At 45.6% G+C, this 27,753-nt stretch overlaps 8 non-coding genes across 8 annotated transcripts; all 8 read right to left on the bottom strand.

Annotated features, from left to right (window-relative positions):
• Positions 1 to 264: 264 nt before the first annotated feature.
• On the bottom strand, positions 265 to 337 carry TRNAR-CCG (transfer RNA arginine (anticodon CCG)). The gene has a single exon. It is a non-coding gene; the product is annotated as a tRNA-Arg (tRNA).
• Positions 338 to 3,827: 3,490 nt separating this feature from the next.
• TRNAQ-CUG (transfer RNA glutamine (anticodon CUG)) lies at positions 3,828 to 3,900 on the bottom strand. Its single transcript has one exon. It is a non-coding gene; the product is annotated as a tRNA-Gln (tRNA).
• Positions 3,901 to 7,391: 3,491 nt separating this feature from the next.
• TRNAR-CCG (transfer RNA arginine (anticodon CCG)) lies at positions 7,392 to 7,464 on the bottom strand. Its single transcript has one exon. It is a non-coding gene; the product is annotated as a tRNA-Arg (tRNA).
• A 3,479-nt stretch (positions 7,465 to 10,943) lies between these two features.
• TRNAQ-CUG (transfer RNA glutamine (anticodon CUG)) lies at positions 10,944 to 11,016 on the bottom strand. The gene has a single exon. It is a non-coding gene; the product is annotated as a tRNA-Gln (tRNA).
• Positions 11,017 to 14,507: 3,491 nt separating this feature from the next.
• Positions 14,508 to 14,580, bottom strand: TRNAQ-CUG (transfer RNA glutamine (anticodon CUG)). The gene has a single exon. It is a non-coding gene; the product is annotated as a tRNA-Gln (tRNA).
• A 3,491-nt stretch (positions 14,581 to 18,071) lies between these two features.
• TRNAR-CCG (transfer RNA arginine (anticodon CCG)) lies at positions 18,072 to 18,144 on the bottom strand. Its single transcript has one exon. It is a non-coding gene; the product is annotated as a tRNA-Arg (tRNA).
• A 3,461-nt stretch (positions 18,145 to 21,605) lies between these two features.
• Positions 21,606 to 21,678, bottom strand: TRNAR-CCG (transfer RNA arginine (anticodon CCG)). The gene has a single exon. It is a non-coding gene; the product is annotated as a tRNA-Arg (tRNA).
• A 3,490-nt stretch (positions 21,679 to 25,168) lies between these two features.
• On the bottom strand, positions 25,169 to 25,241 carry TRNAR-CCG (transfer RNA arginine (anticodon CCG)). The gene has a single exon. It is a non-coding gene; the product is annotated as a tRNA-Arg (tRNA).
• Between the last annotated feature and the right edge of the window lie 2,512 nt (positions 25,242 to 27,753).

The raw sequence follows: 27,753 nt of genomic DNA, 5'->3' as shown, positions 1-27,753 counted from the left end.
CTATGGTGCTTGGGCTGCTGCTGGGACAACTTGCCTGCTGGTAAAGCCCTTTTAGGTAGGTCAACGGGCATCAGACAAACTTGCATCCATCCAGCTGGTGGTAGGTGCCGGAAGGCAGCTCCTTACATAGAACTCATAAAATGGTGGCGTTCATATAACAAAGACGGACCCTCTGAAGATAATTTGATGAACGTAATTTTCTATAAATATCACAAGCTTGCATCTGGTCCTATTTTCCAGGGATATAAAAAACAGCTCCTCACGCGACCCAGGTGGGACTTGAACCCACAATCCCCAGCTCCGGAGGCTGATGCCTTATCCATTAGGCCACTGGGCCAGTTGTAAAAGGTTTTGGTGCAGGACATCTCGTGTCAGGGGTCGTCAGAGATAAAGTGACCAGTCACAGAGGCACCCTTTCTGGACTTTGTCAGTACATATCAGTTATCAGGTATCTTGTTCCAATTTGTCTAACCATGACTACAACTCCCAGAATGCACTACTTTAAATCAAAACATGAACTGGAAAAGCCGTGTCCCTGTGACATTGAGCATCTGGTCATCCTAAGCAGAGGCTTCTGAAAGTGACAGATGATGTTAGCAGAGGACGAGTCCTATGGAAACCTGAAGTAGGTAGATGTGTGCATGGATGTCGTATTGCACAACCGCTGGCACCTCTTTTTAGACGGATGTGATCATGTGGTCATGAAAATGCCCCCACTAACAGTAAAAGAGGGCCAATGCCTGAAGTGGGTGACCTACTGTCCCATGCTGTATCTGGTGGGAGGCACCCGAAAATACCAAAGGATAGGAGGGCTCACGCACAGCCATGCTATGAACATATCTTTGATTTAAAAGAAACCTTCCTACTGGCAGCTTTAGCTGTCTCATCAGCCGAATGCAATAATTGTAGAAAATAAAATCCCCCTAAAAATACTCACATGTATGCCGAGTGGCTTTATGCAAAGCATGACACCTACAACTAGTTCTGGCGCTTATTCCAACAACACCTTGTACGGTTTCAACCTTAAAATTGAAGCTGATATTTACAGAGCACTGTTTGCTATGTGCTAACAATGCAGGGCTGGATGAACATCCCATAAATGACAAGACTTCTAGTGGCAGATATGAAGATGCCGGATCATAAATGGACCCCCAGGTGATGCCATCAGGGATAAGCCATGCAAGTTTATATTGAGATGAACAGATCCACCGTAACCAGAAAGAAAACTGACCAAAACAAACATGAGTATGAAACACAAGGCAAGGAAAGACTGTGGAGAAGATTTAAGGGAAGATTTACGAGCCCCTAGTGCCTCCTTTCACCACATGAGCATCATATTTTTTATTACGCTCGTGTGGCCCAACAAGGACAAAATCACAGCGCCAAATTTACAAAGTGGAACAATACATGCATTGCGCCACTTTGTAACCCTTTGCGCCAGGCATAAAGTGTGCAAAGGGGGCGCTCCCCATTAGAGGGACCAAAAAAATGACACCAAGAAATCTAGGAGATTTCTTGGCGTCATTTTTCAGCACTTTTAACTCCTGCTCAAAGCAGGCGCTAAAAGGAGGAACACCATTGTTTGCAATGTGTGTCAATGGGCTCTGCAGGATTAGCGTCAACATTTTTATTGCTAATCCTGCAAAGCTTAGAACTAGTGTAAAAAAATGTCATTCTAATTCCGTAACTATCGCCATGGTGGACCGTGTCTTAGATGGGGCTCACACATTGTAGCGTTAGGGGGGTGCTAAGGGGGGCAAGGAAAGTGGTGCTGCACTGGGTGCAGTGCCATTTTCTTTAAATCAGGCCCAAATTTCTTCAAAAATAGACACTATATAACAAACTTCTCTTTTCTATCAGTGCAGTTTTCTTCTCTTGTTCTTCTCTTCCATCGCATCTACTGCTGCAAGCAGATGCTCAGTAACAATACCGTCTTCCACTCACCAACCGATGGGTAGCCAAAAATGACTATTTTTTGTAACTACAGCAAACTGCGAGCAGAGCAAGGCATTCAGGAGGATTCACAATGCCAAATGACTAGCTGAACCGGAGCAGGAGTGTATGGATGCTGGCTACGATAGCGACTTGTACCACCAACACTCACGCTTCTAATTCACAGACTAAGAAATCCCAAAGACCCAGTGCTCCTACTACATCCTTTTCGCTTCCAGCCTGCCATAAAGAACACCCCACTGGCTGCCTCACCCGTAGGATGTACATTCCGGTGTCCCATTGTCTGGAGAAAAGGGATGTAGAATGGACGGAACATCCGCAGTACAGCACGGGGCGACTATTCGTTCAATAATTTTAAGGCCATCGGCTAAGCTGGCAAGGGGGCGGTTCATCGGCCGAGACATTGTCGGTTAGCGCCGTAGTTGTGCACATCGTTGGTGGGCAGAAGCTGCTCTGTACTGTTTGCAAACAAAGCCATGTGAGGGGGGTAGGGTGGATGTGTGTGCTTGCTTGCCTCTTCAGATGAGGTGGAGCAGACTGGAGTGAGGCCACAGGGATGGCCTTTCATCTCTCAAGCAGGAGCATGTGAAAGGACACCAGTGGCCCATAGAACACCCTTGCAAATTAAAAATAAGTAGTTAAGTAAGTAATAAATGGAGGTGGCCGAGCCGTGCCGAACGTAAGAAAGGCGCGGCTGCCATATGTAAACATAAAACCCATCTGCCACCTTGCAATAATTAAAGGAACTGGAATGCCTTACACACTCTCCAAAAACCTGGTACCACAGGAAGAAGGTGTGGTGCAAAGTCTAGAACTGCAGACTTTAGAATCAAGGACCGGGGTTTGAGTCACAGCGTCAGCTCAACATCACTTAATCTCCCCGTGCCACCAAAAAATGAATATGCCCTTCTGTAATGTAGCTGTTACTCATTAAAGGTCTCCAATACCTTCCCAGAGTTAAAACAAGTACTTAACTAAAATCAACAAGTGAACCTCTGTTCTTGCTCAGCAGCCACACTCAATAGACTAGAGAAAATTAACTAGGCAGCTTAGAGAGGGCGCAGAGAGCCCACAAAACCAAAGGTGACCAAGATAACAGCCTGATTTATAGCCTTGTTTACAGCTAAACTAAGATCAAGAATGCTTTGAGAAGCTTCCCTGAACACAAACAGGAAACAACATAAAAAAGCAGTCCCCTAAAGACAAGATACTCAGGACAAAGCATAATTATACAGTAGTTGGTGCCTGCTCCCAAAGAGAAAAAGGAGGGACTAATAGGCATGATTGACCGCTATCAAAGGAACTATTTTTAAATGACACTGAAACCAGAAAATGAAATCTCTTTAAGCCCACATACAAGTATACTAAAGTATACAAGAGGCCGTACACTTATGCTCAACCTAAAAATGAACGAGCACGAATCAGATAAAGAGATGAGAAAACCTTTCATATTTCAGATGCACAAACGTAAAGATCTAGAAAAGAGTGGGTGGCGCCCACAGGCAGGTGAGGGGTGATCAACTGTAACATTGGCACTACAGGGTCTGTGCAGGGGGTTCTGTGGGCATAGCAGTCGTGCTCGCAGCTCGTGGTGCTAAGAACCATGTCCCCTATGGTGCTTGGGCTGCTGCTGGGACAACTTGCCTGCTGGTAAAGCCCTTTTAGGTAGGTCAACGGGCATCAGACAAACTTGCATCCATCCAGCTGGTGGTAGGTGCCGGAAGGCAGCTCCTTACATAGAACTCATAAAATGGTGGCGTTCATATAACAAAGACGGACCCTCTGAAGATAATTTGATGAAAGTAATTTTCTATAAATATCACAAGCTTGCATCTGGTCCTATTTTCCAGGGATATAAAAAACAGCTCCTCACGCGACCCAGGTGGGACTTGAACCCACAATCACCAGCTCCAGAGGCAGATGCCTTATCCATTAGGCCACTGGGCCAGTTGTAAAAGGTTTTGGTGCAGGACATCTCGTGTCAGGGGTCGTCAGAGATAAAGTGACCAGTCACAGAGGCACCCTTTCTGGACTTTGTCAGTACATATCAGTTATCAGGTATCTTGTTCCAATTTGTCTAACCATGACTACAACTCCCAGAATGCACTACTTTAAATCAAAACATGAACTGGAAAAGCCGTGTCCCTGTGACATTGAGCATCTGGTCATCCTAAGCAGAGGCTTCTGAAAGTGACAGATGATGTCAGCAGAGGACGAGTCCTATGGAAACCTGAAGTAGGTAGATGTGTGCATGGATGTCGTATTGCACAACCGCTGGCACCTCTTTTTAGACGGATGTGATCATGTGGTCATGAAAATGCCCCCACTAACAGTAAAAGAGGGCCAATGCCTGAAGAGGGTGACCTACTGTCCCATGCTGTATCTGGTGGGAGGCACCCGAAAATACCAAAGGATAGGAGGGCTCACGCACAGCCATGCTATGAACATATCTTTGATTTAAAAGAAACCTTCCTACTGGCAGCTTTTGCTGTCTCGTCAGCCGAATGCAATAATTGTAGAAAATAAAATCCCCCTAAAAATACTCACATGTATGCCGAGTGGCTTTATGCAATGCATGACACCTACAACTAGTTCTGGCGCTTATTCCAACAACACCTTGTACGGTTTCAACCTTAAAATTGAAGCTGATATTTACAGAGCACTGTTTGCTATGTGCTAACAATGCAGGGCTGGATGAACATCCCATAAATGACAAGACTTCTAGTGGCAGATATGAAGATGCCGGATCATAAATGGACCCCTAGGTGATGCCATCAGGGATAAGCCATGCAAGTTTATAATGAGATGAACAGATCCACCATAACCAGAAAGAAAACTGACCAAAACAAACATGAGTATGAAACACAAGGCAAGGAAAGACTGTGGAGAAGATTTAAGGGAAGATTTACGAGCCCCTAGTGCCTCCTTTCACCACATGAGCATCATATTTTTTATTACGCTCGTGTGGCCCAGCAAGGACAAAATCACAGCGCCAAATTTACAAAGTGGAACAATACATGCATTGCGCCACTTTGTAACCCTTTGCGCCAGGCATAAAGTGTGCAAAGGGGGCGCTCCCCATAAGAGGGATAAAAAAAATGACACCAAGAAATCTAGGAGATTTCTTTGCGTCTTTTTTCGGCACTTTTAACCCCTGCTCAAAGCAGGCGCTAAAAGGAGGAACACCATTGTTTGCAATGGGTGTCAATGGGCTTTGCAGGATTAGTGTCAACATTTTTGTTGCTAATCCTGCAAAGCTTAGAGCTAGTGTAAAGAAAATTGATTCTAATTCCCTAACTATCGCCATGGTGGACCGTGTCTTAGATGGGGCTCATACATTGTAGCGTTAGGGGGGCGCTAAGGGGGGCAAGGTAAGTGGTGCTGCACTGGGTGCAGTGGCATTTTCCTTAAATCAGGCCCAAATTTCTTCAAAACATAGACACTATGTAACAAACTCCTCTTTTCTATCAGTGCAGTTTTCTTCTCTTGTTCTTCTCTTCCATCGCATCTACTGCTGGAAGCGGGTGCACAGTAACAATACCGTCTTCCACTCACCAACCGATGGGTAGCCAAAGATGACTATTTTTTGTAACTGCAGCAAACTGCAAGCAGAGCACGGCATTCAGGAGGATTCACAATGCCAAATGACTAGCTGAACCGGAGCAGGAGTGTATGGATGCTGGCTACGATAGCGACTCGTACCACCAACACTCACGCTTCTAATTCACAGACTAAGAAATCCCAAAGACACAGTGCTCCTACTACATCATTTTCGCTTCCAGCCTGCCATAAAGAACACCCCACTGGCTGCCTCACCCGTAGGATGTACATTCCGGTGTCCCATTGTCTGGAGGAAAGGGATGTAGAATGGACGGAACATCCGCAGTACAGCACGGGGCTACTATTCGTTCAATAATTTTAAGGGCATCGCCTAAGCTGGCAAGGGGGCGGTTCATCGGCCGAGAGATTGTCGGTTAGCGCCGTAGTTGTGCACATCGTTGGTGGGCAGAAGCTGCTCTGTACTGTTTGCAAACAAAGCCATGTGAGGGGGGTAGGGTGGATGTGTGTGCTTGCTTGCCTCTTCAGATGAGGTGGAGCAGACTGGAGTGAGGCCACAGGGATGGCCTTTCATCTCTCAAGCAGGAGCATGTGAAAGGACACCAGTGGCCCATAGAACACCCTTGCAAATTAAAAATAAGTAGTTAAGTAAGTAATAAATGGAGGTGGCCGAGCCGTGCCGAACGTAAGAAAGGCGCGGCTGCCATATGTAAACATAAAACCCATCTGCCACCTTGCAATAATTAAAGGAACTGGAATGCCTTACGCACTCTCCAAAAACCTGGTACAACAGGGAGAAGGTGTGGTGCAAAGTCTAGAACTGCAGACTTTAGAATCAAGGACCGGGGTTTGAGTCACAGCGTCAGCTCAACATCACTTAATCTCCCCGTGCCACCAAAAAATGACTATGCCCTTCTGTAATGTAGCTGTTACTCATTAAAGGTCTCCAATACCTTCCCAGAGTTAAAACAAGTACTTAACTAAAATCAACAAGTGAACCTCTGTTCTTGCTCAGCAGCCACACTCAATAGACTAGAGAAAATTAACTAGGCAGCTTAGAGAGGGCGCAGAGAGCCCACAAAACCAAAGGTGACCAAGATAACAGCCTGATTTATAGCCTTGTTTACAGCTAAACTAAGATCAAGAATGCTTTGAGAAGCTTCCCTGAACACAAACAGGAAACAACATAAAAAAGCAGTCCCCTAAAGACAAGATACTCAGGACAAAGCATAATTATACAGTAGTTGGTGCCTGCTCCCAAAGAGAAAAAGGAGGGACTAATAGGCATGATTGACCGCTATCAAAGGAACTATTTTTAAATGACACTGAAACCAGAAAATGAAATCTCTTTAAGCCCACATACAAGTATACTAAAGTATACAAGAGGCCGTACACTTATGCTCAACCTAAAAATGAACGAGCACGAATCAGATAAAGAGATAAGAAAACCTTTCATATTTCAGATGCACAAATGTAAAGATCTAGAAAAGAGTGGGTGGCGCCCACAGGCAGGTGGGGGGTGATCAACTGTAACATTGGCACTACAGGGTCTGTGCAGGGGGTTCTGTGGGCACAGCAGTCGTGCTCGCAGCTCGTGGTGCTAAGAACCATGTCCCCTATGGTGCTTGGGCTGCTGCTGGGACAACTTGCCTGCTGGTAAAGCCCTTTTAGGTAGGTCAAGGGGCATCAGACAAACTTGCATCCATCCAGCTGGAGGTAGGTGCCGGAAGGCAGCTCCTTACATAGAACTCATAAAATGGTGGCGTTCATATAACAAAGACGGACCCTCTGAAGATAATTTGATGAACGTAATTTTCTATAAATATCACAAGCTTGCATCTGGTCCTATTTTCCAGGGATATAAAAAACAGCTCCTCACGCGACCCAGGTGGGACTTGAACCCACAATCTCCAGCTCCGGAGGCTGATGCCTTATCCATTAGGCCACTGGGCCAGTTGTAAAAGGTTTTGGTGCAGGACATCTCGTGTCAGGGGTCGTCAGAGATAAAGTGACCAGTCACAGAGGCACCCTTTCTGGACTTTGTCAGTACATATCAGTTATCAGGTATCTTGTTCCAATTTGTCTAACCATGACTACAACTCCCAGAATGCACTACTTTAAATCAAAACATGAACTGGAAAAGCCGTGTCCCTGTGACATTGAGCATCTGGTCATCCTAAGCAGAGGCTTCTGAAAGTGACAGATGATGTCAGCAGAGGACGAGTCCTATGGAAACCTGAAGTAGGTAGATGTGTGCATGGATGTCGTATTGCACAACCGCTGGCACCTCTTTTTAGACGGATGTGATCATGTGGTCATGAAAATGCCCCCACTAACAGTAAAAGAGGGCCAATGCCTGAAGAGGGTGACCTACTGTCCCATGCTGTATCTGGTGGGAGGCACCCGAAAATACCAAAGGATAGGAGGGCTCACGCACAGCCATGCTATGAACATAAAAGAAACCTTCCTACTGGCAGCTTTAGCTGTCTCGTCAGCCGAATGCAATAATTGTAGAAAATAAAATCCCCCTAAAAATACTCACATGTATGCCGAGTGGCTTTATGCAAAGCATGACACCTACAACTAGTTCTGGTGCTTATTCCAACAACACCTTGTACGGTTTCAACCTTAAAATTGAAGCTGATATTTACAGAGCACTGTTTGCTATGTGCTAACAATGCAGGGCTGGATGAACATCCCATAAATGACAAGACTTCTAGTGGCAGATATGAAGATGCCGGATCATAAATGGACCCCTAGGTGATGCCATCAGGGATAAGCCATGCAAGTTTATAATGAGATGAACAGATCCACCGTAACCAGAAAGAAAACTGACCAAAACAAACATGAGTATGAAACACAAGGCAAGGAAAGACTGTGGAGAAGATTTAAGGGAAGATTTACGAGCCCCTAGTGCCTCCTTTCACCACATGAGCATCATATTTTTAATTACGCTCGTGTGGCCCAACAAGGACAAAATCACAGCGCCAAATTTACAAAGTGGAACAATACATGCATTGCGCCACTTTGTAACCCTTTGCGCCAGGCATAAAGTGTGCAAAGGGGGCGCTCCACATTAGAGGGACCAAAAAAATGACACCAAGAAATCTAGGAGATTTCTTTGCGTCATTTTTCGGCACTTTTAACCGATGCTCAAAGCAGGCGCTAAAAGGAGGAACACCATTGTTTGCAATGTGTGTCAATGGGCTTTGCAGGATTAGCGTCAACATTTTTATTGCTAATCCTGCAAAGCTTAGAACTAGTGTAAAAAAATGTCATTCTAATTCCGTAGCTATCGCCATGGTGGACCGTGTCTTAGATGGGGCTCACACATTGTAGCGTTAGGGGGGCGCTAAGGGGGGCAAGGAAAGTGGTGCTGCACTGGGTGCAGTGCCATTTTCTTTAAATCAGGCCCAAATTTCTTCAAAAATAGACACTATATAACAAACTCCTCTTTTCTATCAGTGCAGTTTTCTTCTCTTGTTCTTCTCTTCCATCGCATCTACTGCTGGAAGCAGATGCTCAGTAACAATACCGTCTTCCACTCACCAACCGATGGGTAGCCAACAATGACTATTTTTTGTAACTGCAGCAAACTGCGAGCAGAGCAAGGCATTCAGGAGGATTCACAATGCCAAATGACTAGCTGAACCGGAGCAGGAGTGTATGGATGCTGGCTACGATAGCGACTCGTACCACCAACACTCACGCTTCTAATTCACAGACTAAGAAATCCCAAAGACCCAGTGCTCCTACTACATCCTTTTCGCTTCCAGCCTGCCATAAAGAACACCCCACTGGCTGCCTCACCCGTAGGATGTACATTCCGGTGTACCATTGTCTGGAGAAAAGGGATGTAGAATGGACGGAACATCCGCAGTACAGCACGGGGCGACTATTCGTTCAATAATTTTAAGGGCATGGCCTAAGCTGGCAAGGGGGCGGTTCATCGGCCGAGAGATTGTCGGTTAGCGCCGTAGTTGTGCACATCGTTGGTGGGCAGAAGCTGCTCTGTACTGTTTGCAAACAAAGCCATGTGAGGGGGGTAGGGTGGATGTGTGTGCTTGCTTGCCTCTTCAGATGAGGTGGAGCAGACTGGAGTGAGGCCACAGGGATGGCCTTTCATCTCTCAAGCAGGAGCATGTGAAAGGACACCAGTGGCCCATAGAACACCCTTGCAAATTAAAAATAAGTAGTTAAGTAAGTAATAAATGGAGGTGGCCGAGCCGTGCCGAACGTAAGAAAGGCGCGGCTGCCATATGTAAACATAAAACCCATCTGCCACCTTGCAATAATTAAAGGAACTGGAATGCCTTACGCACTCTCCAAAAACCTGGTACAACAGGAAGAAGGTGTGGTGCAAAGTCTAGAACTGCAGACTTTAGAATCAAGGACCGGGGTTTGAGTCACAGCGTCAGCTCAACATCACTTAATCTCCCCGTGCCACCAAAAAATGAATATGCCCTTCTGTAATGTAGCTGTTACTCATTAAAGGTCTCCAATACCTTCCCAGAGTTAAAACAAGTACTTAACTAAAATCAACAAGTGAACCTCTGTTCTTGCTCAGCAGCCACACTCAATAGACTAGAGAAAATTAACTAGGCAGCTTAGAGAGGGCGCAGAGAGCCCACAAAACCAAAGGTGACCAAGATAACAGCCTGATTTATAGCCTTGTTTACAGCTAAACTAAGATCAAGAATGCTTTGAGAAGCTTCCCTGAACACAAACAGGAAACAACATAAAAAAGCAGTCCCCTAAAGACAAGATACTCAGGACAAAGCATAATTATACAGTAGTTGGTGCCTGCTCCCAAAGAGAAAAAGGAGGGACTAATAGGCATGATTGACCACTATCAAAGGAACTATTTTTAAATGACACTGAAACCAGAAAATGAAATCTCTTTAAGCCCACATATAAGTATACTAAAGTATACAAGAGGCCGTACACTTATGCTCAACCTAAAAATGAACGAGCACGAATCAGATAAAGAGATAAGAAAACCTTTCATATTTCAGATGCACAAACGTAAAGATCTAGAAAAGAGTGGGTGGCGCCCACAGGCAGGTGGGGGGTGATCAACTGTAACATTGGCACTACAGGGTCTGTGCAGGGGGTTCTGTGGGCACATCAGTCGTGCTCGCAGCTCGTGGTGCTAAGAACCATGTCCCCTATGGTGCTTGGGCTGCTGCTGGGACAACTTGCCTGCTGGTAAAGCCCTTTTAGGTAGGTCAACGGCCATGAGACAAACTTGCATCCATCCAGGTGGTGGTAGGTGCCGGAAGGCAGCTCCTTACATAGAACTCATAAAATGGTGGCGTTCATATAACAAAGACAGACCCTCTGAAGATAATTTGATGAACGTAATTTTCTATAAATATCACAAGCTTGCATCTGGTCCTATTTTCCAGGGATATAAAAAACAGCTCCTCACGCGACCCAGGTGGGACTTGAACCCACAATCCCCAGCTCCAGAGGCTGATGCCTTATCCATTAGGCCACTGGGCCAGTTGTAAAAGGTTTTGGTGCAGGACATCTCGTGTCAGGGGTCGTCAGAGATAAAGTGACCAGTCACAGAGGCACCCTTTCTGGACTTTGTCAGTACATATCAGTTATCAGGTATCTTGTTCCAATTTGTCTAACCATGACTACAACTCCCAGAATGCACTACTTTAAATCAAAACATGAACTGGAAAAGCCGTGTCCCTGTGACATTGAGCATCTGGTCATCCTACGCAGAGGCTTCTGAAAGTGACAGATGATGTCAGCAGAGGACGAGTCCTATGGAAACCTGAAGTAGGTAGATGTGTGCATGGATGTCGTATTGCACAACCGCTGGCACCTCTTTTTAGACGGGTGTGATCATGTGGTCATGAAAATGCCCCCACTAACAGTAAAAGAGGGCCAATGCCTGAAGAGGGTGACCTACTGTCCCATGCTGTATCTGGTGGGAGGCACCCGAAAATACCAAAGGATAGGAGGGCTCACGCACAGCCATGCTATGAACATATCTTTGATTTAAAAGAAACCTTCCTACTGGCAGCTTTTGCTGTCTCGTCAGCCGAATGCAATAATTGTAGAAAATAAAATCCCCCTAAAAATACTCACATGTATGCCGAGTGGCTTTATGCAATGCATGACACCTACAACTAGTTCTGGCGCTTATTCCAACAACACCTTGTACGGTTTCAACCTTAAAATTGAAGCTGATATTTACAGAGCACTGTTTGCTATGTGCTAACAATGCAGGGCTGGATGAACATCCCATAAATGACAAGACTTCTAGTGGCAGATATGAAGATGCCGGATCATAAATGGACCCCTAGGTGATGCCATCAGGGATAAGCCATGCAAGTTTATAATGAGATGAACAGATCCACCATAACCAGAAAGAAAACTGACCAAAACAAACATGAGTATGAAACACAAGGCAAGGAAAGACTGTGGAGAAGATTTAAGGGAAGATTTACGAGCCCCTAGTGCCTCCTTTCACCACATGAGCATCATATTTTTTATTACGCTCGTGTGGCCCAGCAAGGACAAAATCACAGCGCCAAATTTACAAAGTGGAACAATACATGCATTGCGCCACTTTGTAACCCTTTGCGCCAGGCATAAAGTGTGCAAAGGGGGCGCTCCCCATAAGAGGGATAAAAAAAATGACACCAAGAAATCTAGGAGATTTCTTTGCGTCTTTTTTCGGCACTTTTAACCCCTGCTCAAAGCAGGCGCTAAAAGGAGGAACACCATTGTTTGCAATGGGTGTCAATGGGCTTTGCAGGATTAGTGTCAACATTTTTGTTGCTAATCCTGCAAAGCTTAGAGCAAGTGTAAAAAAAATTGATTCTAATTCCCTAACTATCGCCATGGTGGACCGTGTCTTAGATGGGGCTCATACATTGTAGCGTTAGGGGGGCGCTAAGGGGGGCAAGGTAAGTGGTGCTGCACTGGATGCAGTGCCATTTTCCTTAAATCAGGCCCAAATTTCTTCAAAACATAGACACTATGTAACAAACTCCTCTTTTCTATCAGTGCAGTTTTCTTCTCTTGTTCTTCTCTTCCATCGCATCTACTGCTGGAAGCGGGTGCACAGTAACAATACCGTCTTCCACTCACCAACCGATGGGTAGCCAAAAATGACTATTTTTTGTAACTGCAGCAAACTGCAAGCAGAGCAAGGCATTCAGGAGGATTCACAATGCCAAATGACTAGCTGAACCGGAGCAGGAGTGTATGGATGCTGGCTACGATAGCGACTCGTACCACCAACACTCACGCTTCTAATTCACAGACTAAGAAATCCCAAAGACCCAGTGCTCCTACTACATCATTTTCGCTTCCACCCTGCCATAAAGAACACCCCACTGGCTGCCTCACCCGTAGGATGTACATTCCGGTGTCCCATTGTCTGGAGGAAAGGGATGTAGAATGGACGGAACATCCGCAGTACAGCACGGGGCGACTATTCGTTCAATAATTTTAAGGGCATCGCCTAAGCTGGCAAGGGGGCGGTTCATCGGCCGAGAGATTGTCGGTTAGCGCCGTAGTTGTGCACATCGTTGGTGGGCAGAAGCTGCTCTGTACTGTTTGCAAACAAAGCCATGTGAGGGGGGTAGGGTGGATGTGTGTGCTTGCTTGCCTCTTCAGATGAGGTGGAGCAGACTGGAGTGAGGCCACAGGGATGGCCTTTCATCTCTCAAGCAGGAGCATGTGAAAGGACACCAGTGGCCCATAGAACACCCTTGCAAATTAAAAATAAGTAGTTAAGTAAGTAATAAATGGAGGTGGCCGAGCCGTGCCGAACGTAAGAAAGGCGCGGCTGCCATATGTAAACATAAAACCCATCTGCCACCTTGCAATAATTAAAGGAACTGGAATGCCTTACACACTCTCCAAAAACCTGGTACCACAGGAAGAAGGTGTGGTGCAAAGTCTAGAACTGCAGACTTTAGAATCAAGGACCGGGGTTTGAGTCACAGCGTCAGCTCAACATCACTTAATCTCCCCGTGCCACCAAAAAATGAATATGCCCTTCTGTAATGTAGCTGTTACTCATTAAAGGTCTCCAATACCTTCCCAGAGTTAAAACAAGTACTTAACTAAAATCAACAAGTGAACCTCTGTTCTTGCTCAGCAGCCACACTCAATAGACTAGAGAAAATTAACTAGGCAGCTTAGAGAGGGCGCAGAGAGCCCACAAAACCAAAGGTGACCAAGATAACAGCCTGATTTATAGCCTTGTTTACAGCTAAACTAAGATCAAGAATGCTTTGAGAAGCTTCCCTGAACACAAACAGGAAACAACATAAAAAAGCAGTCCCCTAAAGACAAGATACTCAGGACAAAGCATAATTATACAGTAGTTGGTGCCTGCTCCCAAAGAGAAAAAGGAGGGACTAATAGGCATGATTGACCGCTATCAAAGGAACTATTTTTAAATGACACTGAAACCAGAAAATGAAATCTCTTTAAGCCCACATACAAGTATACTAAAGTATACAAGAGGCCGTACACTTATGCTCAACCTAAAAATGAACGAGCACGAATCAGATAAAGAGATAAGAAAACCTTTCATATTTCAGATGCACAAACGTAAAGATCTAGAAAAGAGTGGGTGGCGCCTACAGGCAGGTGAGGGGTGATCAACTGTAACATTGGCACTACAGGGTCTGTGCAGGGGGTTCTGTGGGCATAGCAGTCGTGCTCGCAGCTCGTGGTGCTAAGAACCATGTCCCCTATGGTGCTTGGGCTGCTGCTGGGACAACTTGCCTGCTGGTAAAGCCCTTTTAGGTAGGTCAACGGGCATCAGACAAACTTGCATCCATCCAGCTGGTGGTAGGTGCCGGAAGGCAGCTCCTTACATAGAACTCATAAAATGGTGGCGTTCATATAACAAAGACGGACCCTCTGAAGATAATTTGATGAAAGTAATTTTCTATAAATATCACAAGCTTGCATCTGGTCCTATTTTCCAGGGATATAAAAAACAGCTCCTCACGCGACCCAGGTGGGACTTGAACCCACAATCACCAGCTCCAGAGGCAGATGCCTTATCCATTAGGCCACTGGGCCAGTTGTAAAAGGTTTTGGTGCAGGACATCTCGTGTCAGGGGTCGTCAGAGATAAAGTGACCAGTCACAGAGGCACCCTTTCTGGACTTTGTCAGTACATATCAGTTATCAGGTATCTTGTTCCAATTTGTCTAACCATGACTACAACTCCCAGAATGCACTACTTTAAATCAAAACATGAACTGGAAAAGCCGTGTCCCTGTGACATTGAGCATCTGGTCATCCTAAGCAGAGGCTTCTGAAAGTGACAGATGATGTCAGCAGAGGACGAGTCCTATGGAAACCTGAAGTAGGTAGATGTGTGCATGGATGTCGTATTGCACAACCGCTGGCACCTCTTTTTAGACGGATGTGATCATGTGGTCATGAAAATGCCCCCACTAACAGTAAAAGAGGGCCAATGCCTGAAGAGGGTGACCTACTGTCCCATGCTGTATCTGGTGGGAGGCACCCGAAAATACCAAAGGATAGGAGGGCTCACGCACAGCCATGCTATGAACATATCTTTGATTTAAAAGAAACCTTCCTACTGGCAGCTTTAGCTGTCTCGTCAGCCGAATGCAATAATTGTAGAAAATAAAATCCCCCTAAAAATACTCACATGTATGCCGAGTGGCTTTATGCAAAGCATGACACCTACAACTAGTTCTGGCGCTTATTCCAACAACACCTTGTACGGTTTCAACCTTAAAATTGAAGCTGATATTTACAGAGCACTGTTTGCTATGTGCTAACAATGCAGGGCTGGATGAACATCCCATAAATGACAAGACTTCTAGTGGCAGATATGAAGATGCCGGATCATAAATGGACCCCTAGGTGATGCCATCAGGGATAAGCCATGCAAGTTTATAATGAGATGAACAGATCCACCATAACCAGAAAGAAAACTGACCAAAACAAACATGAGTATGAAACACAAGGCAAGGAAAGACTGTGGAGAAGATTTAAGGGAAGATTTACGAGCCCCTAGTGCCTCCTTTCACCACATGAGCATCATATTTTTTATTACGCTCGTGTGGCCCAGCAAGGACAAAATCACAGCGCCAAATTTACAAAGTGGAACAATACATGCATTGCGCCACTTTGGAACCCTTTGCGCCAGGCATAAAGTGTGCAAAGGGGGCGCTCCCCATAAGAGGGATAAAAAAAATGACACCAAGAAATCTAGGAGATTTCTTTGCGTCTTTTTTCGGCACTTTTAACCCCTGCTCAAAGCAGGCGCTAAAAGGAGGAACACCATTGTTTGCAATGGGTGTCAATGGGCTTTGCAGAATTAGTGTCAACATTTTTGTTGCTAATCCTGCAAAGCTTAGAGCTAGTGTAAAGAAAATTGATTCTAATTCCCTAACTATCGCCATGGTGGACCGTGTCTTAGATGGGGCTCATACATTGTAGCGTTAGGGGGGCGCTAAGGGGGGCAAGGTAAGTGGTGCTGCACTGGGTGCAGTGCCATTTTCCTTAAATCAGGCCCAAATTTCTTCAAAACATAGACACTATGTAACAAACTCCTCTTTTCTATCAGTGCAGTTTTCTTCTCTTGTTCTTCTCTTCCATCGCATCTACTGCTGGAAGCGGGTGCACAGTAACAATACCGTCTTCCACTCACCAACCGATGGGTAGCCAAAGATGACTATTTTTTGTAACTGCAGCAAACTGCAAGCAGAGCACGGCATTCAGGAGGATTCACAATGCCAAATGACTAGCTGAACCGGAGCAGGAGTGTATGGATGCTGGCTACGATAGCGACTCGTACCACCAACACTCACGCTTCTAATTCACAGACTAAGAAATCCCAAAAACCCAGTGCTCCTACTACACCATTTTCGCTTCCAGCCTGCCATAAAGAACACCCCACTGGCTGCCTCACCCGTAGGATGTACATTCCGGTGTCCCATTGTCTGGAGGAAAGGGATGTAGAATGGACGGAACATCCGCAGTACAGCACGGGGCGACTATTCGTTCAATAATTTTAAGGGCATCGCCTAAGCTGGCAAGGGGGCGGTTCATCGGCCGAGAGATTGTCGGTTAGCGCCGTAGTTGTGCACATCGTTGGTGGGCAGAAGCTGCTCTGTACTGTTTGCAAACAAAGCCATGTGAGGGGGGTAGGGTGGATGTGTGTGCTTGCTTGCCTCTTCAGATGAGGTGGAGCAGACTGGAGTGAGGCCACAGGGATGGCCTTTCATCTCTCAAGCAGGAGCATGTGAAAGGACACCAGTGGCCCATAGAACACCCTTGCAAATTAAAAATAAGTAGTTAAGTAAGTAATAAATGGAGGTGGCCGAGCCGTGCCGAACGTAAGAAAGGCGCGGCTGCCATATGTAAACATAAAACCCATCTGCCACCTTGCAATAATTAAAGGAACTGGAATGCCTTACGCACTCTCCAAAAACCTGGTACAACAGGGAGAAGGTGTGGTGCAAAGTCTAGAACTGCAGACTTTAGAATCAAGGACCGGGGTTTGAGTCACAGCGTCAGCTCAACATCACTTAATCTCCCCGTGCCACCAAAAAATGACTATGCCCTTCTGTAATGTAGCTGTTACTCATTAAAGGTCTCCAATACCTTCCCAGAGTTAAAACAAGTACTTAACTAAAATTAACAAGTGAACCTCTGTTCTTGCTCAGCAGCCACACTCAATAGACTAGAGAAAATTAACTAGGCAGCTTAGAGAGGGCGCAGAGAGCCCACAAAACCAAAGGTGACCAAGATAACAGCCTGATTTATAGCCTTGTTTACAGCTAAACTAAGATCAAGAATGCTTTGAGAAGCTTCCCTGAACACAAACAGGAAACAACATAAAAAAGCAGTCCCCTAAAGACAAGATACTCAGGACAAAGCATAATTATACAGTAGTTGGTGCCTGCTCCCAAAGAGAAAAAGGAGGGACTAATAGGCATGATTGACCGCTATCAAAGGAACTATTTTTAAATGACACTGAAACCAGAAAATGAAATCTCTTTAAGCCCACATACAAGTATACTAAAGTATACAAGAGGCCGTACACTTATGCTCAACCTAAAAATGAACGAGCACGAATCAGATAAAGAGATAAGAAAACCTTTCATATTTCAGATGCACAAATGTAAAGATCTAGAAAAGAGTGGGTGGCGCCCACAGGCAGGTGGGGGGTGATCAACTGTAACATTGGCACTACAGGGTCTGTGCAGGGGGTTCTGTGGGCACAGCAGTCGTGCTCGCAGCTCGTGGTGCTAAGAACCATGTCCCCTATGGTGCTTGGGCTGCTGCTGGGACAACTTGCCTGCTGGTAAAGCCCTTTTAGGTAGGTCAAGGGGCATCAGACAAACTTGCATCCATCCAGCTGGTGGTAGGTGCCGGAAGGCAGCTCCTTACATAGAACTCATAAAATGGTGGCGTTCATATAACAAAGACGGACCCTCTGAAGATAATTTGATGAACGTAATTTTCTATAAATATCACAAGCTTGCATCTGGTCCTATTTTCCAGGGATATAAAAAACAGCTCCTCACGCGACCCAGGTGGGACTTGAACCCACAATCTCCAGCTCCGGAGGCTGATGCCTTATCCATTAGGCCACTGGGCCAGTTGTAAAAGGTTTTGGTGCAGGACATCTCGTGTCAGGGGTCGTCAGAGATAAAGTGACCAGTCACAGAGGCACCCTTTCTGGACTTTGTCAGTACATATCATGTCATGACTACAACTCCCAGAATGCACTACTTTAAATCAAAACATGAACTGGAAAAGCCGTGTCCCTGTGACATTGAGCATCTGGTCATCCTAAGCAGAGGCTTCTGAAAGTGACAGATGATGTCAGCAGAGGACGAGTCCTATGGAAACCTGAAGTAGGTAGATGTGTGCATGGATGTCGTATTGCACTACCGCTGGCACCTCTTTTTAGACGGATGTGATCATGTGGTCATGAAAATGCCCCCACTAACAGTAAAAGAGGGCCAATGCCTGAAGAGGGTGACCTACTGTCCCATGCTGTATCTGGTGGGAGGCACCCGAAAATACCAAAGGATAGGAGGGCTCACGCACAGCCATGCTATGAACATATCTTTGATTTAAAAGAAACCTTCCTACTGGCAGCTTTAGCTGTCTCGTCAGCCGAATGCAATAATTGTAGAAAATAAAATCCCCCTAAAAATACTCACATGTATGCCGAGTGGCTTTATGCAAAGCATGACACCTACAACTAGTTCTGGCGCTTATTCCAACAACACCTTGTACGGTTTCAACCTTAAAATTGAAGCTGATATTTACAGAGCACTGTTTGCTATGTGCTAACAATGCAGGGCTGGATGAACATCCCATAAATGACAAGACTTCTAGTGGCAGATATGAAGATGCCGGATCATAAATGGACCCCTAGGTGATGCCATCAGGGATAAGCCATGCAAGTTTATAATGAGATGAACAGATCCACCTTAACCAGAAAGAAAACTGACCAAAACAAACATGAGTATGAAACACAAGGCAAGGAAAGACTGTGGAGAAGATTTAAGGGAAGATTTACGAGCCCCTAGTGCCTCCTTTCACCACATGAGCATCATATTTTTAATTACGCTCGTGTGGCCCAACAAGGACAAAATCACAGCGCCAAATTTACAAAGTGGAACAATACATGCATTGCGCCACTTTGTAACCCTTTGCGCCAGGCATAAAGTGTGCAAAGGGGGCGCTCCACATTAGAGGGACCAAAAAAATGACACCAAGAAATCTAGGAGATTTCTTTGCGTCATTTTTCGGCACTTTTAACCGATGCTCAAAGCAGGCGCTAAAAGGAGGAACACCATTGTTTGCAATGTGTGTCAATGGGCTTTGCAGGATTAGCGTCAACATTTTTATTGCTAATCCTGCAAAGCTTAGAACTAGTGTAAAAAAATGTCATTCTAATTCCGTAGCTATCGCCATGGTGGACCGTGTCTTAGATGGGGCTCACACATTGTAGCGTTAGGGGGGCGCTAAGGGGGGCAAGGAAAGTGGTGCTGCACTGGGTGCAGTGCCATTTTCTTTAAATCAGGCCCAAATTTCTTCAAAAATAGACACTATATAACAAACTCCTCTTTTCTATCAGTGCAGTTTTCTTCTCTTGTTCTTCTCTTCCATCGCATCTACTGCTGGAAGCAGATGCTCAGTAACAATACCGTCTTCCACTCACCAACCGATGGGTAGCCAACAATGACTATTTTTTGTAACTGCAGCAAACTGCGAGCAGAGCAAGGCATTCAGGAGGATTCACAATGCCAAATGACTAGCTGAACCGGAGCAGGAGTGTATGGATGCTGGCTACGATAGCGACTCGTACCACCAACACTCACGCTTCTAATTCACAGACTAAGAAATCCCAAAGACCCAGTGCTCCTACTACATCCTTTTCGCTTCCAGCCTGCCATAAAGAACACCCCACTGGCTGCCTCACCCATAGGATGTACATTCCGGTGTACCATTGTCTGGAGAAAAGGGATGTAGAATGGACGGAACATCCGCAGTACAGCACGGGGCGACTATTCGTTCAATAATTTTAAGGGCATGGCCTAAGCTGGCAAGGGGGCGGTTCATCGGCCGAGAGATTGTCGGTTAGCGCCGTAGTTGTGCACATCGTTGGTGGGCAGAAGCTGCTCTGTACTGTTTGCAAACAAAGCCATGTGAGGGGGGTAGGGTGGATGTGTGTGCTTGCTTGCCTCTTCAGATGAGGTGGAGCAGACTGGAGTGAGGCCACAGGGATGGCCTTTCATCTCTCAAGCAGGAGCATGTGAAAGGACACCAGTGGCCCATAGAACACCCTTGCAAATTAAAAATAAGTAGTTAAGTAAGTAATAAATGGAGGTGGCCGAGCCGTGCCGAACGTAAGAAAGGCGCGGCTGCCATATGTAAACATAAAACCCATCTGCCACCTTGCAATAATTAAAGGAACTGGAATGCCTTACGCACTCTCCAAAAACCTGGTACAACAGGAAGAAGGTGTGGTGCAAAGTCTAGAACTGCAGACTTTAGAATCAAGGACCGGGGTTTGAGTCACAGCGTCAGCTCAACATCACTTAATCTCCCCGTGCCACCAAAAAATGAATATGCCCTTCTGTAATGTAGCTGTTACTCATTAAAGGTCTCCAATACCTTCCCAGAGTTAAAACAAGTACTTAACTAAAATCAACAAGTGAACCTCTGTTCTTGCTCAGCAGCCACACTCAATAGACTAGAGAAAATTAACTAGGCAGCTTAGAGAGGGCGCAGAGAGCCCACAAAACCAAAGGTGACCAAGATAACAGCCTGATTTATAGCCTTGTTTACAGCTAAACTAAGATCAAGAATGCTTTGAGAAGCTTCCCTGAACACAAACAGGAAACAACATAAAAAAGCAGTCCCCTAAAGACAAGATACTCAGGACAAAGCATAATTATACAGTAGTTGGTGCCTGCTCCCAAAGAGAAAAAGGAGGGACTAATAGGCATGATTGACCACTATCAAAGAAACTATTTTTAAATGACACTGAAACCAGAAAATGAAATCTCTTTAAGCCCACATATAAGTATACTAAAGTATACAAGAGGCCGTACACTTATGCTCAACCTAAAAATGAACGAGCACGAATCAGATAAAGAGATAAGAAAACCTTTCATATTTCAGATGCACAAACGTAAAGATCTAGAAAAGAGTGGGTGGCGCCCACAGGCAGATGGGGGGTGATCAACTGTAACATTGGCACTACAGGGTCTGTGCAGGGGGTTCTGTGGGCACAGCAGTCGTGCTCGCAGCTCGTGGTGCTAAGAACCATGTCCCCTATGGTGCTTGGGCTGCTGCTGGGACAACTTGCCTGCTGGTAAAGCCCTTTTAGGTAGGTCAACGGGCATCAGACAAACTTGCATCCATCCAGCTGGTGGTAGGTGCCGGAAGGCAGCTCCTTACATAGAACTCATAAAATGGTGGCGTTCATATAACAAAGACGGACCCTCTGAAGATAATTTGATGAACGTAATTTTCTATAAATATCACAAGCTTGCATCTGGTCCTATTTTCCAGGGATATAAAAAACAGCTCCTCACGCGACCCAAGTGGGACTTGAACCCACAATCCCCAGCTCCGGAGGCTGATGCCTTATCCATTAGGCCACTGGGCCAGTTGTAAAAGGTTTTGGTGCAGGACATCTCGTGTCAGGGGTCGTCAGAGATAAAGTGACCAGTCACAGAGGCACCCTTTCTGGACTTTGTCAGTACATATCAGTTATCAGGTATCTTGTTCCAATTTGTCTAACCATGACTACAACTCCCAGAATGCACTACTTTAAATCAAAACATGAACTGGAAAAGCCGTGTCCCTGTGACATTGAGCATCTGGTCATCCTAAGCAGAGGCTTCTGAAAGTGACAGATGATGTCAGCAGAGGACGAGTCCTATGGAAACCTGAAGTAGGTAGATGTGTGCATGGATGTCGTATTGCACAACCGCTGGCACCTCTTTTTAGACGGATGTGATCATGTGGTCATGAAAATGCCCCCACTAACAGTAAAAGAGGGCCAATGCCTGAAGAGGGTGACCTACTGTCCCATGCTGTATCTGGTGGGAGGCACCCGAAAATACCAAAGGATAGGAGGGCTCACGCACAGCCATGCTATGAACATATCTTTGATTTAAAAGAAACCTTCCTACTGGCAGCTTTAGCTGTCTCGTCAGCCGAATGCAATAATTGTAGAAAATAAAATCCCCCTAAAAATACTCACATGTATGCCGAGTGGCTTTATGCAAAGCATGACACCTACAACTAGTTCTGGCGCTTATTCCAACAACACCTTGTACGGTTTCAACCTTAAAATTGAAGCTGATATTTACAGAGCACTGTTTGCTATGTGCTAACAATGCAGGGCTGGATGAACATCCCATAAATGACAAGACTTCTAGTGGCAGATATGAAGATGCCGGATCATAAATGGACCCCTAGGTGATGCCATCAGGGATAAGCCATGCAAGTTTATAATGAGATGAACAGATCCACCGTAACCAGAAAGAAAACTGACCAAAACAAACATGAGTATGAAACACAAGGCAAGGAAAGACTGTGGAGGAGATTTAAGGGAAGATTTACGAGCCCCTAGTGCCTCCTTTCACCACATGAGCATCATATTTTTTATTACGCTTGTGTGGCCCAACAAGGACAAAATCACAGCGCCAAATTTACAAAGTGGAACAATACATGCATTGCGCCACTTTGTAACCCTTTGCGCCAGGCATAAAGTGTGCAAAGGGGGCGCTCCCCATTAGAGGGACCAAAAAAATGACACCAAGAAATCTAGGAGATTTCTTGGCGTCATTTTTCGGCACTTTTAACTCCTGCTCAAAGCAGGCGCTAAAAGGAGGAACACCATTGTTTGCAATGTGTGTCAATGAGCTTTGCAGGATTAGCGTCAACATTTTTATTGCTAATCCTGCAAAGCTTAGAACTAGTGTAAAATAATTTCATTCTAATTCCGTAACTATCGCCATGGTGGACTGTGTCTTAGATGGGGCTCACACATTGTAGCGTTAGGGGGGCGCTAAGGGGGGCAAGGAAAGTGGTGCTGCACTGGGTGCAGTGCCATTTTCTTTAAATCAGGCCCAAATTTCTTCAAAAATAGACACTATATAACAAACTCCTCTTTTCTATCAGTGCAGTTTTCTTCTCTTGTTCTTCTCTTCCATCGCATCTACTGCTGGAAGCGGGTGCACAGTAACAATACCGTCTTCCACTCACCAACCGATGGGTAGCCAAAAATGACTATTTTTTGTAACTGCAGCAAACTGCAAGCAGAGCAAGGCATTCAGGAGGATTCACAATGCCAAATGACTAGCTGAACCGGAGCAGGAGTGTATGGATTTTGGCTACGATAGCGACTCGTACCACCAACACTCACGCTTCTAATTCACAGACTAAGAAATCCCAAAGACCCAGTGCTCCTACTACATCATTTTCGCTTCCAGCCTGCCATAAAGAACACCCCACTGGCTGCCTCACCCGTAGGATGTACATTCCGGTGTCCCATTGTCTGGAGGAAAGGGATGGAGAATGGACGGAACATCCGCAGTACAGCACGGGGCGACTATTCGTTCAATAATTTTAAGGGCATCGCCTAAGCTGGCAAGGGGACGGTTCATCGGCCGAGAGATTGTCGGTTAGCGCCGTAGTTGTGCACATCGTTGGTGGGCAGAAGCTGCTCTGTACTGTTTGCAAACAAAGCCATGTGAGGGGGGTAGGGTGGATGTGTGTGCTTGCTTGCCTCTTCAGATGAGGTGGAGCAGACTGGAGTGAGGCCACAGGGATGGCCTTTCATCTCTCAAGCAGGAGCATGTGAAAGGACACCAGTGGCCCATAGAACACCCTTGCAAATTAAAAATAAGTAGTTAAGTAAGTAATAAATGGAGGTGGCCGAGCCGTGCCGAACGTAAGAAAGGCGCGGCTGCCATATGTAAACATAAAACCCATCTGCCACCTTGCAATAATTAAAGGAACTGGAATGCCTAACGCACTCTCCAAAAACCTGGTACAACAGGAAGAAGGTGTGGTGCAAAGTCTAGAACTGCAGACTTTAGAATCAAGGACCGGGGTTTGAGTCACAGCGTCAGCTCAACATCACTTAATCTCCCCGTGGCACCAAAAAATTAATATGCCCTTCTGTAATGTAGCTGTTACTCATTAAAGGTCTCCAATACCTTCCCAGAGTTAAAACAAGTACTTAACTAAAATCAACAAGTGAACCTCTGTTCTTGCTCAGCAGCCACACTCAATAGACTAGAGAAAATTAACTAGGCAGCTTAGAGAGGGCGCAGAGAGCCCACAAAACCAAAGGTGACCAAGATAACAGCCTGATTTATAGCCTTGTTTACAGCTAAACTAAGATCAAGAATGCTTTGAGAAGCTTCCCTGAACACAAACAGGAAACAACATAAAAAAGCAGTCCCCTAAAGACAAGATACTCAGGACAAAGCATAATTATACAGTAGTTGGTGCCTGCTCCCAAAGAGAAAAAGGAGGGACTAATAGGCATGATTGACCGCTATCAAAGGAGCTATTTTTAAATGACACTGAAACCAGAAAATGAAATCTCTTTAAGCCCACATATAAGTATACTAAAGTATACAAGAGGCCGTACACTTATGCTCAACCTAAAAATGAACGATCACGAATCAGATAAAGAGATAAGAAAACCTTTCATATTTCAGATGCACAAACGTAAAGATCTAGAAAAGAGTGGGTGGCGCCCACAGGCAGGTGGGGGGTGATCAACTGTAACATTGGCACTACAGGGTCTGTGCAGGGGGTTCTGTGGGCACAGCAGTCGTGCTCGCAGCTCGTGGTGCTAAGAACCATGTCCCCTATGGTGCTTGGGCTGCTGCTGGGACAACTTGCCTGCTGGTAAAGCCCTTTTAGGTAGGTCAACGGGCATCAGACAAACTTGCATCCATCCAGCTGGTGGTAGGTGCCGGAAGGCAGCTCCTTACATAGAACTCATAAAATGGTGGCGTTCATATAACAAAGACGGACCCTCTGAAGATAATTTGATGAACGTAATTTTCAATAAATATCACAAGCTTGCATCTGGTCCTATTTTCCAGGGATATAAAAAACAGCTCCTCACGCGACCCAGGTGGGACTTGAACCCACAATCCCCAGCTCCGGAGGCTGATGCCTTATCCATTAGGCCACTGGGCCAGTTGTAAAAGGTTTTGGTGCAGGACATCTCGTGTCAGGGGTCGTCAGAGATAAAGTGACCAGTCACAGAGGCACCCTTTCTGGACTTTGTCAGTACATATCAGTTATCAGGTATCTTGTTCCAATTTGTCTAACCATGACTACAACTCCCAGAATGCACTACTTTAAATCAAAACATGAACTGGAAAAGCCGTGTCCCTGTGACATTGAGCATCTGGTCATCCTAAGCAGAGGCTTCTGAAAGTGACAGATGATGTCAGCAGAGGACGAGTCCTATGGAAACCTGAAGTAGGTAGATGTGTGCATGGATGTCGTATTGCACAACCGCTGGCACCTCTTTTTAGACGGATGTGATCATGTGGTCATGAAAATGCCCCCACTAACAGTAAAAGAGGGCCAATGCCTGAAGAGGGTGACCTACTGTCCCATGCTGTATCTGGTGGGAGGCACCCGGAAATACCAAAGGATAGGAGGGCTCACGCACAGCCATGCTATGAACATATCTTTGATTTAAAAGAAACCTTCCTACTGGCAGCTTTAGCTGTCTCGTCAGCCGAATGCAATAATTGTAGAAAATAAAATCCCCCTAAAAATACTCACATGTATGCCGAGTGGCTTTATGCAAAGCATGACACCTACAACTAGTTCTGGCGCTTATTCCAACAACACCTTGTACGGTTTCAACCTTAAAATTGAAGCTGATATTTACAGAGCACTGTTTGCTATGTGCTAACAATGCAGGGCTGGATGAACATCCCATAAATGACAAGACTTCTAGTGGCAGATATGAAGATGCCGGATCATAAATGGACCCCTAGGTGATGCCATCAGGGATAAGCCATGCAAGTTTATAATGAGATGAACAGATCCACCGTAACCAGAAAGAAAACTGACCAAAACAAACATGAGTATGAAACACAAGGCAAGGAAAGACTGTGGAGAAGATTTAAGGGAAGATTTACGTGCCCCTAGTGCCTCCTTTCACCACATGAGCATCATATTTTTTATTACGCTCGTGTGGCCCAACAAGGACAAAATCACAGCGCCAAATTTACAAAGTGGAACAATACATGCATTGCGCCACTTTGTAACCCTTTGCGCCAGGCATAAAGTGTGCAAAGGGGGCGCTCCCCATAAGAGGGATCAAAAAAATGACACCAAGAAATCTAGGAGATTTCTTTGCGTCTTTTTTCGGCACTTTTAACCCCTGCTCAAAGCAGGCGCTAAAAGGAGGAACACCATTGTTTGCAATGGGTGTCAATGGGCTTTGCAGGATTAGTGTCAACATTTTTATTGCTAATCCTGCAAAGCTTAGAGCTAGTGTAAAAAAAATTGATTCTAATTCCCTAACTATCGCCATGGTGGACCGTGTCTTAGATGGGGCTCATACATTGTAGCATTAGGGGGGCGCTAAGGGGGGCAAGGTAAGTGGTGCTGCACTGGGTGCAGTGCCATTTTCCTTAAATCAGGCCCAAATTTCTTCAAAACATAGACACTATGTAACAAACTCCTCTTTTCTATCAGTGCAGTTTTCTTCTCTTGTTCTTCTCTTCCATCGCATCTACTGCTGGAAGCGGGTGCACAGTAACAATACCGTCTTCCACTCACCAACCGATGGGTAGCCAAAAATGACTATTTTTTGTAACTGCAGCAAACTGCAAGCAGAGCAAGGCATTCAGGAGGATTCACAATGCCAAATGACTAGCTGAACCGGAGCAGGAGTGTATGGATGCTGGCTACGATAGCGACTCGTACCACCAACACTCACGCTTCTAATTCACAGACTAAGAAATCCCAAAGACCCAGTGCTCCTACGACATCATTTTCGCTTCCAGCCTGCCATAAAGAACACCCCACTGGCTGCCTCACCCGTAGGATGTACATTCTGGTGTCCCATTGTCTGGAGGAAAGGGATGTAGAATGGACGGAACATCCGCAGTACAGCATGGGGCGACTATTCGTTCAATAATTTTAAGGGCATCGCCTAAGCTGGCAAGGGGGCGGTTCATCGGCCGAGAGATTGTCGGTTAGCGCCGTAGTTGTGCACATCGTTGGTGGGCAGAAGCTGCTCTGTACTGTTTGCAAACAAAGCCATATGAGGGGGGTAGGGTGGATGTGTGTGCTTGCTTGCCTCTTCAGATGAGGTGGAGCAGACTGGAGTGAGGCCACAGGGATGGCCTTTCATCTCTCAAGCAGGAGCATGTGAAAGGACACCAGTGGCCCATAGAACACCCTTGCAAATTAAAAATAAGTAGTTAAGTAAGTAATAAATGGAGGTGGCCGAGCCGTGCCGAACGTAAGAAAGGCGCGGCTGCCATATGTAAACATAAAACCCATCTGCCACCTTGCAATAATTAAAGGAACTGGAATGCCTTACGCACTCTCCAAAAACCTGGTACAACAGGGAGAAGGTGTGGTGCAAAGTCTAGAACTGCAGACTTTAGAATCAAGGACCGGGGTTTGAGTCACAGCGTCAGCTCAACATCACTTAATCTCCCCGTGCCACCAAAAA

This window comes from Pleurodeles waltl, chromosome 9 (genome assembly GCF_031143425.1).
Source record: "Pleurodeles waltl isolate 20211129_DDA chromosome 9, aPleWal1.hap1.20221129, whole genome shotgun sequence".
NCBI lineage: Eukaryota > Metazoa > Chordata > Amphibia > Caudata > Salamandridae > Pleurodeles > Pleurodeles waltl.
Note: the sequence above shows the minus strand (reverse complement) of the source record. Positions and strands in the feature narration are given on the sequence as shown.